Raw genomic sequence first — 13,669 nt, 5'->3', positions numbered from 1 at the left:
GGACACATTCTTGTTTGTGAAATATTGACATATTATAATTAAAATATGTTCATAATAATATACTACGTAATATTCAAATTACATTAATACATGACTAATAGTTGTAAGATATTAGAATATTGATTTCTAAACATCAATCACTCATGCCATATAAACACTACTGGTCATTATAACAAGCTGTATTTTGGATGCATAATATAGAAAGCGATTGAAATATTAACGCTTGTGAAAATACAAAGGAAGAATTAATAAATTCTAGCTGGCTAATATAATTAGAAATAGTTTTGCATGCAAAAAATTTATTGAGTTCAAGCAGGCGCGGCGCGGCGCGGGGGTTGAATTGAAATATAGGTGTTTAGAGTCTAATAAATAGTCACCGGTTAGTATCAAAGTTTTACCTTTTATGTCTGTAAAAAATAGATATATAAGACACAGCACATAGATATATAAGACAGACCACAGAGTAGTCTGCAATAAAGATATTTGTATTTGTTGTATTTGTATTTGTAAAAAATATATATATTTGCAGAAAAATAAGCTTAATCGATTTTAGATATAAAACTGTAATGTGCGTGTCCGTGAGATGTCAGATGTACCCAATACCCATCCCAGTTGATACTTAATTCATTAGACTTTAGAGCATCTCATATAAAACAGCAAAAGAAGACATAAATTAAAAAAGTTGTTTTTGCCTTACTCGATATTATTCCACTAATGAGCAAAGACGAGCAAGCTGCATACTTAAAACCAATTTTGAGCAGACTTTATTTTTAAAAGTATGCATATTTTATTTAAACCTTATTTTTTAGTAATTTTAGGTAGGCTACAAACAAATAGACATGGACTAGAATAGCAAACGATCGATATATCTGGAATAAGTTGGAGGAGGCCTATGCTGTGCAGCAAACAGATATAAATAAAATATAGAAATTTGTTATAGGATATTATAAGGAAATTAGAAATTAGAATCATCTAGAATTAAGTAAATAAACATAAAAAAATGTAATGTAAAATGTGTTATCTGAATAAAGGCTATTATTATACAAACAAAAAAAAAACTAGCGTTAGATAAAGATACCGGGCTAAACGTTATAAACATGAATTTAATTTATTTCTTGAATGAAGGCGAAACGCCCGCCTTAAAGCCTACCTTAAAAAGATGGAATAAATGACCAGTCGACATCGTTAAAAATAACCAAATGATCTCGATTTTGAGATACTTTCACTTAATTATTACTTTGTAGTTTGTTCATAACGTGTTCGGTAAAGTGGTGTAAACGTCATCTTATATTTTTTGCTTTATTTAACATGTGCTCACACGTAAATTGCTACTTTTCTTTACTTTTAATTACAATGCAGAATAAAATTAAGTAACTTTTCCATTGCAAATCATTGCACAATGTTTTCTAGTTTCAGTTTTCAGCATTATAAAGTGACACCAAAGTTTTATTTTTGGTACCACTCAAATATAAAACATTATTTTAAAATACAATCTTTAAGCGCGAAAGTTACGAACACGCGCACAATGCGGCTATTATCTCAAACATGTTAGTTTCAGTGCCAAAGGTGAGGTATTGTGGTGTCGCAAGGACGAACAATTTCTACGCAGGAGGCTGCCACGGTCCGTCGCACACCAGTCTTCCGCCAAACGTCACGGAGGGTCAAGGGGACACGGCGGTCATTTCACTTCAACCTACACTAATTATGTGTTTTTACTACCACAAGAACTTAATTAGGTTCATTGTTGTTGACTGTACTTTATCACTATTTGTAATGTAACGTGTGTTACATTACAAATAGTGATAAAGTACAGTCAACAAAATTTCTAGTATCCTGTCTTCCAGAATAATGCTGGAAGACAGGATACTAGAAATGGCAGAAGTCCTATCTGGGGACCCCGAATCCAGCATGGGCTGGGACATATTCGCGAAACCTATCAACTACTCGTGGGTCAATGGGGTTCCTGGGTGTGGAAAGACAACTTGGATCATTAATAACTTCATTGAGGAAACAGACGTTATAATAACAACGACAATCGAAGCAGCCGAGGATCTAAAGCAAAGGATATCGCTAGAAACTGGCAACAAAGTTAAAGATAAAGTTCGTACCATGGCCTCTTTGCTGGTAAATGGGACAAAAGGAACCTACAAAAGGTTGATAGTTGATGAGGCCCTTATGAACCATTTCGGCTCAATCGTCATGGCGAATCAGTTAACAGGCGCCAACGATGTCATCCTCATTGGAGATATTAACCAACTTCCGTTTATAGAGCGTGAAAACCTCTTTAAACTTAATTACACTCGTCCAAACCTGGTAAACAGCATCACCCAGGAGTTGTCTTGCACACACAGGAGCCCTATGGATGTGGCATACGCCTTAAGCATGGTCTATAATAACATCTATTCATCGAAGGAAATTGTGCGGTCCCTAAAGCTAATGAAGTATACAGGAGCGAGAATACCTAAAACCGATCTAAATACCCTGTATCTTGTTCACACACAAGAGGAGAAAGCAGCCCTCACTAATACAGGCTATGGATTGGGAACGGACTCTCGCGTCCTCACAATCCATGAAGCTCGGGGATTAACGAGTCCTTCGGTGATCATCATACAGACCAAGTCCCGAAAGCTGGCAATCCATGACAGCGTTCCTCATGCAGTTGTAGCTATATCCCGGCACACTAAAACCTGTGTCTATTACACTGACACTGATGGAGACGCTGTAGCAAGCTTCATAAAAAGAGCCACGGAGGAATATTAATTCAATTATCCTTGGTGCGAAAAATGTAAATAATAAAATAACAAAAAAAAAATATGGACGAACAGTCCATAGACGGCCCCAATTTTATATAAAAAAAAATAAAAAAATGTAACGTGTGTAGGTAGGTCAACGATAGAACAAAATATTAGGCAATTTTTTACTGCCAATAAGTCAAAAAAACACTTTATATTACAACATTGACAAACTAAAGTTTGTATTTGCACTAGGACGCGTTAAAATATTGAATTTATTGATTGAACTTCGTGTAATACTCGTACGTGAGTTTGTGTGCGTGCTGCTTTGCAGCACCCTTTGTGTCAGTTTTTAAAAAAACCAAAAGTTCACCCCAACTAATTTTCAACTAAAGTTCGAATCAACCGTGCTGCTAAACGTTCTATGTCGTATTTCGACGGGTCCAGCAGGAATTTTTCCAATTGTACCTCTACAAGTAAGTTATATAGCAAATGGTCTTCGGTTTTTCAATCCTTAGAGCCTGTGCAAAGTTCCCCTGGTTCTCTTTCAAGTGTAATAAACTTTTCTACGACGAAAGACAAAGCGTTAATGTCTTAAAATCTTTAACGTCTTTATTAGTTATCGTTCATAATGTTACGTAACTTCTTCCTCAACACTAAAACACGAGACTAATTACAACTGTCATTGTGAGTAACACGTAAAATCGTAGTTTTAGAGTGAATAATACTTAATAGTCGTAAACTTCTACAAAATATAATTTATAGACAAAGAGATTTATATACGCAATCTCATCGAATTTATCGTTATTAATTGTCACTATCGTAAAACAGTTAAATCAATAGTTGCAAAGTTTCCTAATTCCTAAATGCCTAATACACAATTAAGAATAAGTATTTTATGTTTTAAAACATTATTTTTTTGGCTAAATAATAGCATATTTTACTAAGTAGTTAGAAAGTAACCACTAAGCATACTTTGCGTGGCTTTATAAGCATTTTTGTTTTATAATTTATATTACGATATTTGTATGATAGATACATAATAGTTTACTTATGCTGGCTGTGACTACACTTTTCCGAAAGATTATAAGTTTATATAACCTACATTATAGAATGGAATGTGTGTATTGCAATAAAAATTTGTAAAAACTCGTTTTTAATTTGTTTTCTATGCGTAGCAAATTCATTCGGAGATGCTAATAAACAACAAATTTAGAAAATATTGAGAGAGCTTTCCTTATGTTGTTGTTGTAGTTGAGGTAGAACATCTTTGCTCATGGATTTATCGCATCATCATGGATTGCTCGCCAACAACATCATCAGAGCTGTCTTTTGACCCTGCAGGCTACATCTGTAGCCTGCAGGGTTGCCATAATGGAGGTTATTTTTAATAATCTAAACAAATATGAAAGTTTTTGGGTTACAGGTGCAATCTGCTGGGTCCTAACGTTGTTATAATAGACAGTAATTTTTCAATAACCTGAACAAATACGAAGCACTTTTCGTAACATACAGATCTGTAACACTACGTGATCTTACCTATAGTATCTCAGCACGCCCGCCGCTACGGGGTAATAGATATCGCACGCGGCACGAACAATGCGGTCCGCCCCGGCCTCGCCCCTCGACTTAATGCCATCTCTCCATAGCTAAAGGCTAATCTCTACCACGAAACATTGTTTTTATCGACTAACTATGAATCTAATACGATTAAACTCGTTTTATGGCTTCTTTCTTTGTCTGCCGCTTTCACACTAGCGCCGAATACTTTTTGTACGTTTCATCATTTTGCTTTTAGCTTAGTTTTACATGCTGTAATGAGGTTTCTCGAAACGCAATTACTCGGTAAATAATAATACCTTAAATATATTTTTTACTAGTGAGTAACACGAGTCGTGTTTGGCGCTATTTGAAATCGGGACATCCTTCCTATAATAATTAAGTGTTCAATTTAAATTACATTAAGAACTGTAAGACAGCAACACTTATGAACGAAAGTAAATGTAAAAGATACGTACGAGTTACAATATTTAGAGCCTACTTCACCACTTTCTGATAAGGTGCCGGATAGGCTATCCACAACTTATTTGACAGATGCTCCATACTCTATATGTTAAGTTAAGTTCTGGGGAAACAGGCCCTTAATATTATAATAATACATTGAGATATTTGGCATGTAACATTTTTTTTGTTTCAAATTCATTTTTCCTCTTACAGAAATCATCAGATTGCACAGTGCCTTCTATATTATGTGCTTCAGTCAACAATCTTCAGTGCCTTCTATATTATGTTTTTTACCAGAATATAGAAAAGAGACATCATTATAATATTTACACAAAGAAGAGAAGCTTTGAATATGTCTGAATAGATTTGTATCTTACATAGAAATTCTTGATTCTATTCATCAAGTGATATTAAAAGTTCGTAGGCGGTTCACTAAATGACGTAAACATAGCGTTCGCGTGGGCGAACCTTGCATTTTTATGCAGTTCGTATTCAATAAATGCTTTAAAAGCTAGTTTTAAGACGTTACTTCAAGTCAATATTATATCAATATCCATACTTCCATACTAATATTATAAATGCGAAAGTGTGTCTGTCTGTCTGTCCGTCTGTCTGTCTGTCGGTCTGTCTGTCTGTTACCACTTCACGTCCAAACCGCTGAACCGTTTTTGCTGGATATGGAGATATTTTGAGTCCCAGGAAAGGATATTTTTTATCCCGGAAAAATGTACGCGCGTATGCATGTAAAATGAGTTGCTAGCGTCACGTTGTTTGTATTTATATTATCGCCTTTCAAAATTATTATGATGATTAATTATTATTACTTGAAAAGTTATAAAGTCAACTTTGTCGTAGTTATAACCACAGCAACGTGATAAAGTGCACTTTCAGACATTAAATACTAAATGGACAGACTACTGTGAAAGTGTAGACATTTGCATCACGAGATAGATATAGTCTATAGATGTCCAAATGATAGCAAGATGTCTATCAATAATTTTGATCGGTGTATAGTGCGTCAACAAAGTAAAGAAATTAAAAAGTGGCAACATCGTAGTGTCATTCCTTTCAAATCAATCTAAGAAAAAAGGGATGACACTACGATTTTGCCACTTTTTAATTTCTTCACTTTCTTGACGCACTATAATTAACTAATATTTCAGCAGATGCTTTGGCCTGTATTTATTTTATCAATATGTAAAATGCAAATCAGGCCGACTGATAGAACAATGGACGCGCCAAATCCTTATAGCTATAGACTTGAATTTTCTCACACGTGTTCCTCTTATAATGTCGGCAAGTACTAAAAAAGATATTTTAAAAAATCCATTTCCAGGGGGGTCAAATGGGGAATAAAAGAATATAAGGTAAAAGCACTAATGGCAGACGATTTAAGGAAACATAGAACATTTGAATGTTGTAAAATATATATTTATGAAAATAAAGGATTGATAACTTCTTCCATGTCTTCAGTAACTCTTACAAAATAAAACTATTATAATTATTCGCTGACAAATCAATTAAAAAATATATTATTGGTCTTTTTGTAAACTTAGTCATAACAACTAATAGATGACATCACAGAAAACGAACATCACTAACAGTAGACACCAATATGAACTAATAGTTGACATAGAACATTACATTACATTTAACATTTTTCCTATTATTAGGTCTTTGTTTGCCATTTTTTAAAAGATTTCATTTACTTCATCATAGTAACTACATGCATATAAAATATTATCCACGTTGTCTCCAGATTCTATCCAATGCTATAACTATCTTTCCTTTTATTTTTATTTTTCATATATTTTTTCCTAGCAAATTTATTTTCAGTCTTTAGTCTCCATGCTTCTCTTGCCTCTTCTTTTTTCTTCTTTCTTTTCTTAGCTCTCCTTTTTCTTCTTTTTACTGCTAAAAAACTAAAGCAATCGATTTTTAGATCAGTACAAGCCTAATATGTCCATTTTTAGGTACAGTAGTTCTAATTTGTTAGTTTGTTAATAGAATTATATTTTCAGAGAATAGTGATGATATTTGCAGTAGAATAAACTACAAAATAACTTTAGTATGTATTGCAAAATGATGATATGAGTTCCATGTCATCTATTAGGTTTTTTACATTTTCAAGAACTAACAGTAGACACCCTTTATATTGTTAGGGAAAATGGATAAAAAATCATAAATAAACATTAATTAGTGTAAACAACATGACCATTAATCCAATGAAATCAATAGAAATTACAAAAAATCAAATAAATGTATTCAAAACTTACGTGCAAAATTTCGCCTTCCTTAACCTATTTGCTAAGAAATTGCCGAGCGCGTGTTGACGCGGTCACATTATTTACGAAAGCTGATCCCAATTTAAAATTTTGTTCCCGAAGGCGTCCCTAATATATTTTTTCACGTCAACAGATAGCTTGAGAAGCTTAAAAAATTTACAGTGTTGAGAAAAAATTAGAGTAATTCTTATTTTTATGGTATTTTTGTCGTAAGTGTCATCTATTAGTTCCGAGTCTACTATTAGTGCTTTTACCTTAATTGCCAGGAACACTGTTCCTGTAAGGCGATAATATTAATACCTGTTGATAAAATATAACGGCTACCAAAATAAAGATCCCCAAAACCCAAACAACCAAAAATTTTCCGTGTGTGCTCAAGCGATTAGACCGATGTTCCTAAACATTTCTACTTTTTGTGCGTAATTTTTATACGAATGCTAATTTTGAAAATATAAACCTTTATTCTTGTGCTTTGTGCGTTGACGTTCTTTTTTTAAGTTTTGATAAATATTTGTCGCTCAACTAGCAACAAAAAATTGGATTACGGAGTAAAGTTTGAAAAAATGATGTTTTTATTGTATTGTGCTATCGTGATTGACAATAAGTTTCTCTCCACGGTGGGGCGGGAAATTACAGAAATGTCGAAGTACAATATAACTAGAGCGGTGATGAGTTTACACTTTTTGTGGTCCGCCGCCAGCGCCCTGCGGCATAGAAAGTGAAACACTCCGAATGTCTCTTAAAATGTATCAAAAACAAAATCTTTCGTGAGAAGTGTACCTCATGAACACGAACGTATTAAAATAAGTACCTAACATTACATGTTACTTAACTAAAGTAACTACAAAATGTCGTAAGCGTAAAACCTAATAACTTGGAAGTGTTAAAACGAATTAAGATTTTACGTTTAAGTATTTAAAATTATATGGACGTGTATATTAAAGAGGACAATCGCTTTAATTCAATTAACGTATAACGCGGTAATTTTACAAAGTCTTAAACGTTTCTGTGTAAATGAGTAAATCATAAAGCACTTAATGGGCTTTTTAATTTATCGCTCTACTTTGCGTCATGCAGGCCTATTGTGCAAAACGACACTTGCGGGCAATTAACTTAGCTTTAATATTAACATTTTATTTCATGTTTCCACTGACAACATCGAGATCAGATTGGGACACGGCGCTGAACCGTCCGCGTCGGCGTTACACACTTTTGTGCCTTTTTTGATTTAGAGTATGACTGATTACGAATTCTCATTAACATTAATATGCATACAAACAGTTCCTGATTATTTCGTTTATGTTTTCGCTACTTTAAATGTTATTTTAAGCGTAACTGTAATACTAAAACGGAGCTCGCTTTTAAAGTAAAACCGTGTTTATAACCGTATGTACCTGCTGCTTTACAAACATTAACATCTTAAAACAATGAAACACAAACTTAAAATTCTAATAGAACAATAAATGATGTCGATTATACTATTATATCACGAACCTGATGTGAACTGGAAATTGCATTCAGTGGTATGTTGTTGGAAAAGTTAGTTAATTTCCTGTATTTTAGTATCTAAAAATAACTCCGGTAATATATCCTAAGTTTACATATTAAGACTGAACTTCTACTTTCTTTGTTATTGACCTCATAGAATAAATCCGCAATACAGTAGCTAATTAAAACTTAATTTCATGTATGGACGAATAAATTTTTCATTATATTTACAGTATCATAGGTTTCTTCATTTCCTCTAGACTGGCCAGTTGAAATAACAGACAACACAGGTTGTTATAAACTTCAAGATAAATTATAAGTACCTGGATGACCGAGCTTTGCTCGGTATAGCAAACACTCATTGACTTCGTGTTACTAAATAACGCCATCTGCTGGTCGTTAAAACAATTAGTTGCCAACAAAATAGTATTATTATTCGCCAATAGATGTCAGGAAGGATTTTTCAGTTTATCGATTATCGATAAAACACGAATAAAAAGACATTTTCTGAAAATAATTCCTAGCTAGATCGATTTATCACCTCCGAAACCCCCTATATACTAAATTTCATGAAAATCGTTGGAGCCGATTCCGAGATTTTTGTTGGAGCAATTCTTGTATATATATATATATATATATATACAAGAATTGCTCGTTTAAAGATATAAGATATCATAAACCTTATATCTTTTGGTTCATTTTTCTTTTCAACTTATAATATTGATTCCTATATAAATTATAGAGTGATCAATCTCATCAGACATATAAATTAATCTACATCATGAAGACATTTAATCTCGTTCTAAAGATCATAAATTAAAATTATTTTTAATCACTGCAATTTTTATACATAATAAAAAGAGTTTAATAACCTAGACTTCCGTACAATGAGATATCTAACCTAAAACAAAACAAGTTTCTAATATATTACAAAGGATCAAACTTCAAGAAACTTCGGCGCTCGTTGATGTCTAATGTAAGAAAACATCTCAAAAGTTACTTTACCCTATTTGATCGTATTCCCTCTAATATCACCATTATTGAGTCAAGAATTGCAGCAAAAACGCGAGTTGGAAAAAGCATTAGAGATCTTATAAGACTCGGCGAGAAAAAATACGAAACTTAATGATTGTATACAGTTATTTTGTTACATCGAGATTAGTCACACGCCGGACGAAACGTTACACGTAGACACCAGGCGACGCTATCGACTCGATAGAGTTTTCGTTCGCTATAAATGTGGAAAACTTACCTATGTGGCAACGACGTACGGGCGATCCAATAAACAACCAGAACGGGATTAGCACTTGAGTGTAACACGAGCACTTGGTCTCTCGGTCGGGGAACAGTCCACCGACCACCGTCAAAACAAAACTTGCGTCAGGCGGACGGGGCGCATCCGGGGAGGCTGGGGCACGGGGTGGTGCGGAGGCCGGGCCAGGTGCCGGCTGCGCTGTAGGGTCCGGCCGCACGACGCGCCTCGCAACGGTAAACTGGCTCCGCACGCCGCGCGGACCGCCGCCCGCGCTCGCTTGTATGAGTGCCTGCGACCTCCCTCCCGACCGAATAGTACCGTACGCCGCACTTCTGTCTTGGTAACTTTTATTATACTTTTATTTGTGTTACCGCCGCTGCGTCTGTGTGTTCTATTCCACCGACGCGGCTCGCGGCTCTCGAATTCGTGTGGGTGTCCGAGTGGAGTACCTATGCGTGCTTTGATCTTACGATTCGGTATGCACGGCCGCGCGGCTGCACGTCCGCCGAGCCCGTATTTTACTCCTATAATATCTAGTCGATAATTTAGCTCCGAAGTTTGTGCAACGTACGTCGTTAATGCATTCTGCCGGGGCCGGTCCCAGTCTAGATTGGGACGGGTCTTCTCTGTGAACTTAGCGTCTGAGCCTCGACTGCGCCGCATTTCTGCTCTCGCATTGTTCTCTGTTCGACCTCTGTTCTTGTAACCTTCACCTACCAAAAAATTGGATCACGTACTTCGGGCGTTTGTTAGGTCACGGTAATAATAAATTCCTATGTATGAGTTAGTCACATGGTCACCGCTACACCGTGCCGCTAATTGTTATCTATATTTACATCCGGTTTAGGGTGTACTGTACCTATCCTTTTAAGTATTTTCTCAAGCGAAGCTTTCTCATAATTATTTAGATATAAAAAAAGGGAGGAGCATTAACTAAACATCTATATAATATTAATATGCAAGCGAAAAACTTTGTATCCCTTTTGACGAAAAATGCGGAAACGTAGGTGAATGAAATTTTGCACAGTTATAGTTAAATATGGTGAAGAAGTGCATCGAGCTAATATTATTTTGAAATTATGGTTTTATCATAAATTTTTTTAACAAACATTACACACACTACAATACGCACACTGAAGAAGATGACAGATTTTTGAGTGACAAACCTATACATACGAATTATACATACATACGTCTGTTGACAACAAGTTGAGAAAATGAAAATGGATTATAGTTTTTTTTTATTGAATCTGATACTATTATGCTTACATGGCCAGTCTGAGATCAGTTGAGTCCCAGAAACGAGAGTTGAAAAAAAATATGATACTTACAGTCAAATTTTTTTTACAAATTAAACGTAGTGGTCCTAATGTCATTGAAACTAAGGTCGAATTTCGACCATTGGGCGATCTCTAGTAAATAGAATTTCGGAAGCGTCTTGAAACTAGCTATACACTACATGAGACATTGACATGAGATGTAAACAAAGTGGGAAACTCCAGAAAATTTACAAACTATAACCTCATGACCTATACAGGAAAGACATGAAACTTGAGTAGGTACGCTTAGAAATGAAAGACTTCTATTTAAAAATTCTTTGTTAGAAATAGTCACCCAAAATTGCAAAATTTGTTAACCATGAAGTAAAAAATATTATCATAATGTAAATTAATCAATTATCATTAAAATTACATAAATTACCTGAAAATTTCGTTTGTTCTAAATTGTTATACTTACCTATTTACTCATTTGGTACTTATTATGTATCGCAAATACCTGCCTGAAAGAACTATTGAAAAAAAAGTAAGTAAACCGTAAGTAAAAAGTAAGTAAGTTCTGTCTAAATTTTAATCCTGGAAGATTTTCATTTTTAGTTTTGTTGACCAATTCTTTTATTCTTACCTAATAAAGGAAGAGTTGTAGTTTAGACACGAGTAGGTAATGATCGTTATTTTCATAACATTTTTTAAATATTCAATTTCCGTGTGCTGTGTGCACTGTGCAGTGTCATAATTTTATACCTAGGCCATCCAGATTTATCTTACGGCGAAGCCACGGGTAAAAGATATTATTTAACCGACTTCCAAAAAGGAGGAAGTTATACCTACTATGTTCGGCTGTAGATATTTTTTGTGTACCTAAGTACAGCGATTACTCCACCGTTTGTGAACCGATTTTTAAAATGTTTGTTTTCTTGTAGGTATAGGGGTATTGTTCTGATTTGGTTGACTTTACCTTGGAAGTCGGTTTAAATTTTTTGTAATTTAATAGTAATAATTTTCATCGCCTGCAATATCTATTTGAGCTGTTTATGTACCATCGAAGAAATTGATTAACAGCCGTTCCCAATATTTGATCTATCTCTGGTTTTGCCCTACTAGAGATAGGAATAGCTCATAATTGACATAAAATATATGTCTCTAATGTCTAATGTGAGCTATTCCTATCTCTAGTAGGGCAAAACCAGAGATAGATCAAATATTGGGAACGGCCGTAAGCAATTGACGGACCTACGTCATTTGTGATTTGGTCGGATTACCGCTATGTCAATTCCATCGCACCTACTCTGAAAAGAAAAAAATTCTTCAAAAATAAACAGAATTCAATTTGAATCCATACTTCCATACTTACCTAATATACTAATATTATAAATACGAGAGTGTGTATGTCTGTCTGTCTGTTACCTCTTCACGCCTAAACCGCTAAACCGATTTTGCTGAAATTTGGCATGTAGATACTTTGAGTACCGGGAAAGGACATAGGATACTATCCTGGAAAAATGTAGGGTTCCTACGCGATAAACTAATTTTGGTGCAACGTAGTTGCGGGAATCATCTGGTAGAATTATAATTTAAATCTCCTACAATAGAACGAAAAACTAAAGAGAGGTTGTAAAATGTTTTCAGGAATGGTGGTTTGGGATATAAGTTATTTTTTAGGGTTCCGTACCCAAAGGGTAAAAACGGGACCCTATTACTAAGACTACGTTGTCTGTCCGTCTGTCTGTCTCCAGGCTGTATCTCAAGAACAACATTGTGTATAACAACAAATACCAAAAATTGAATTAAATTAATATTTAAGGGGGGCTCCCACACAATAAACGTGATTTTTTGCCTTTTTAACAATAATGGCAACAGGTAGGCACTTTGAATTTTCACAAAGGCCTTAATTATATACTTACTTTAATAATTAATAATAATATTTAAATAAAATAAAAATTTAAAAAATCCTGTACAAAAAACCTACGAATAATGAAAACTAATAACTCCGTCAAAAAACATGCTCCACAATACTTGTCAAAAAAGTGTACCTTAACGACCGATCCCAATATTTGATTTATCTCTGGTTTTGCCCTACTAGAGATAGTAATAGCTCACAATTGACATAAAATATATGTCTCTAATGTGTAATGTGAGCTATTCCAATCTCTAGTAGGGCAAAACCAGAGATAGATCAAATATTGGGAATGGCCGTAAGTACACATATCAATACATTTGCAATATTTAGGTGACCTTGAGCGGTACTAGGCTGACGTTACATGACAGATGAAAAGGAACCAAATTTAAAACGGTAATAGTATGGGAGTTACGATTCCTTAGTTTTTATTATTCGTAGCAAAAACGCACAATTTTTGGCCTATTTTTGCTCTTTAGGTAACCCTCCGTGTGCAAGTCCGACTCGCACTTGGCCGATTATTATTTTTGTATTTACCTTTACCTACTGTATATATTGTACCTACGACGTAGTACGTACACATAATATCAGTTATCAGCTGTTATCACATTACATATACCTCACCAAACTGATAGTTATTAGTACTACTCTTAGCTGCTACATTGCTAAATTATTTTCACAGGAGATTTAAAGTAAAACCAACTAATACATATTATTCTGTGGTAAAACGA

At 34.5% G+C, this 13,669-nt stretch overlaps 1 protein-coding gene across 1 annotated transcript in view; it reads right to left on the bottom strand.

Annotated features, from left to right (window-relative positions):
- LOC121729620 (transcriptional regulator CRZ1) overlaps positions 1-10,046 on the bottom strand; it is an 81,648-nt gene extending 71,602 nt beyond the window's left edge. Inside the window, exon 1 of the mRNA XM_042118190.1 lies at positions 9,762-10,046. The gene's annotated coding sequence lies outside the window, so the exon portion shown is untranslated. The remainder of the gene's footprint in view (positions 1-9,761) is intronic.
- Positions 10,047-13,669: the final 3,623 nt, after the last annotated feature.

Source organism: Aricia agestis, chromosome 8 (assembly GCF_905147365.1).
Source record: "Aricia agestis chromosome 8, ilAriAges1.1, whole genome shotgun sequence".
NCBI lineage: Eukaryota > Metazoa > Arthropoda > Insecta > Lepidoptera > Lycaenidae > Aricia > Aricia agestis.
Note: the sequence above shows the minus strand (reverse complement) of the source record. Positions and strands in the feature narration are given on the sequence as shown.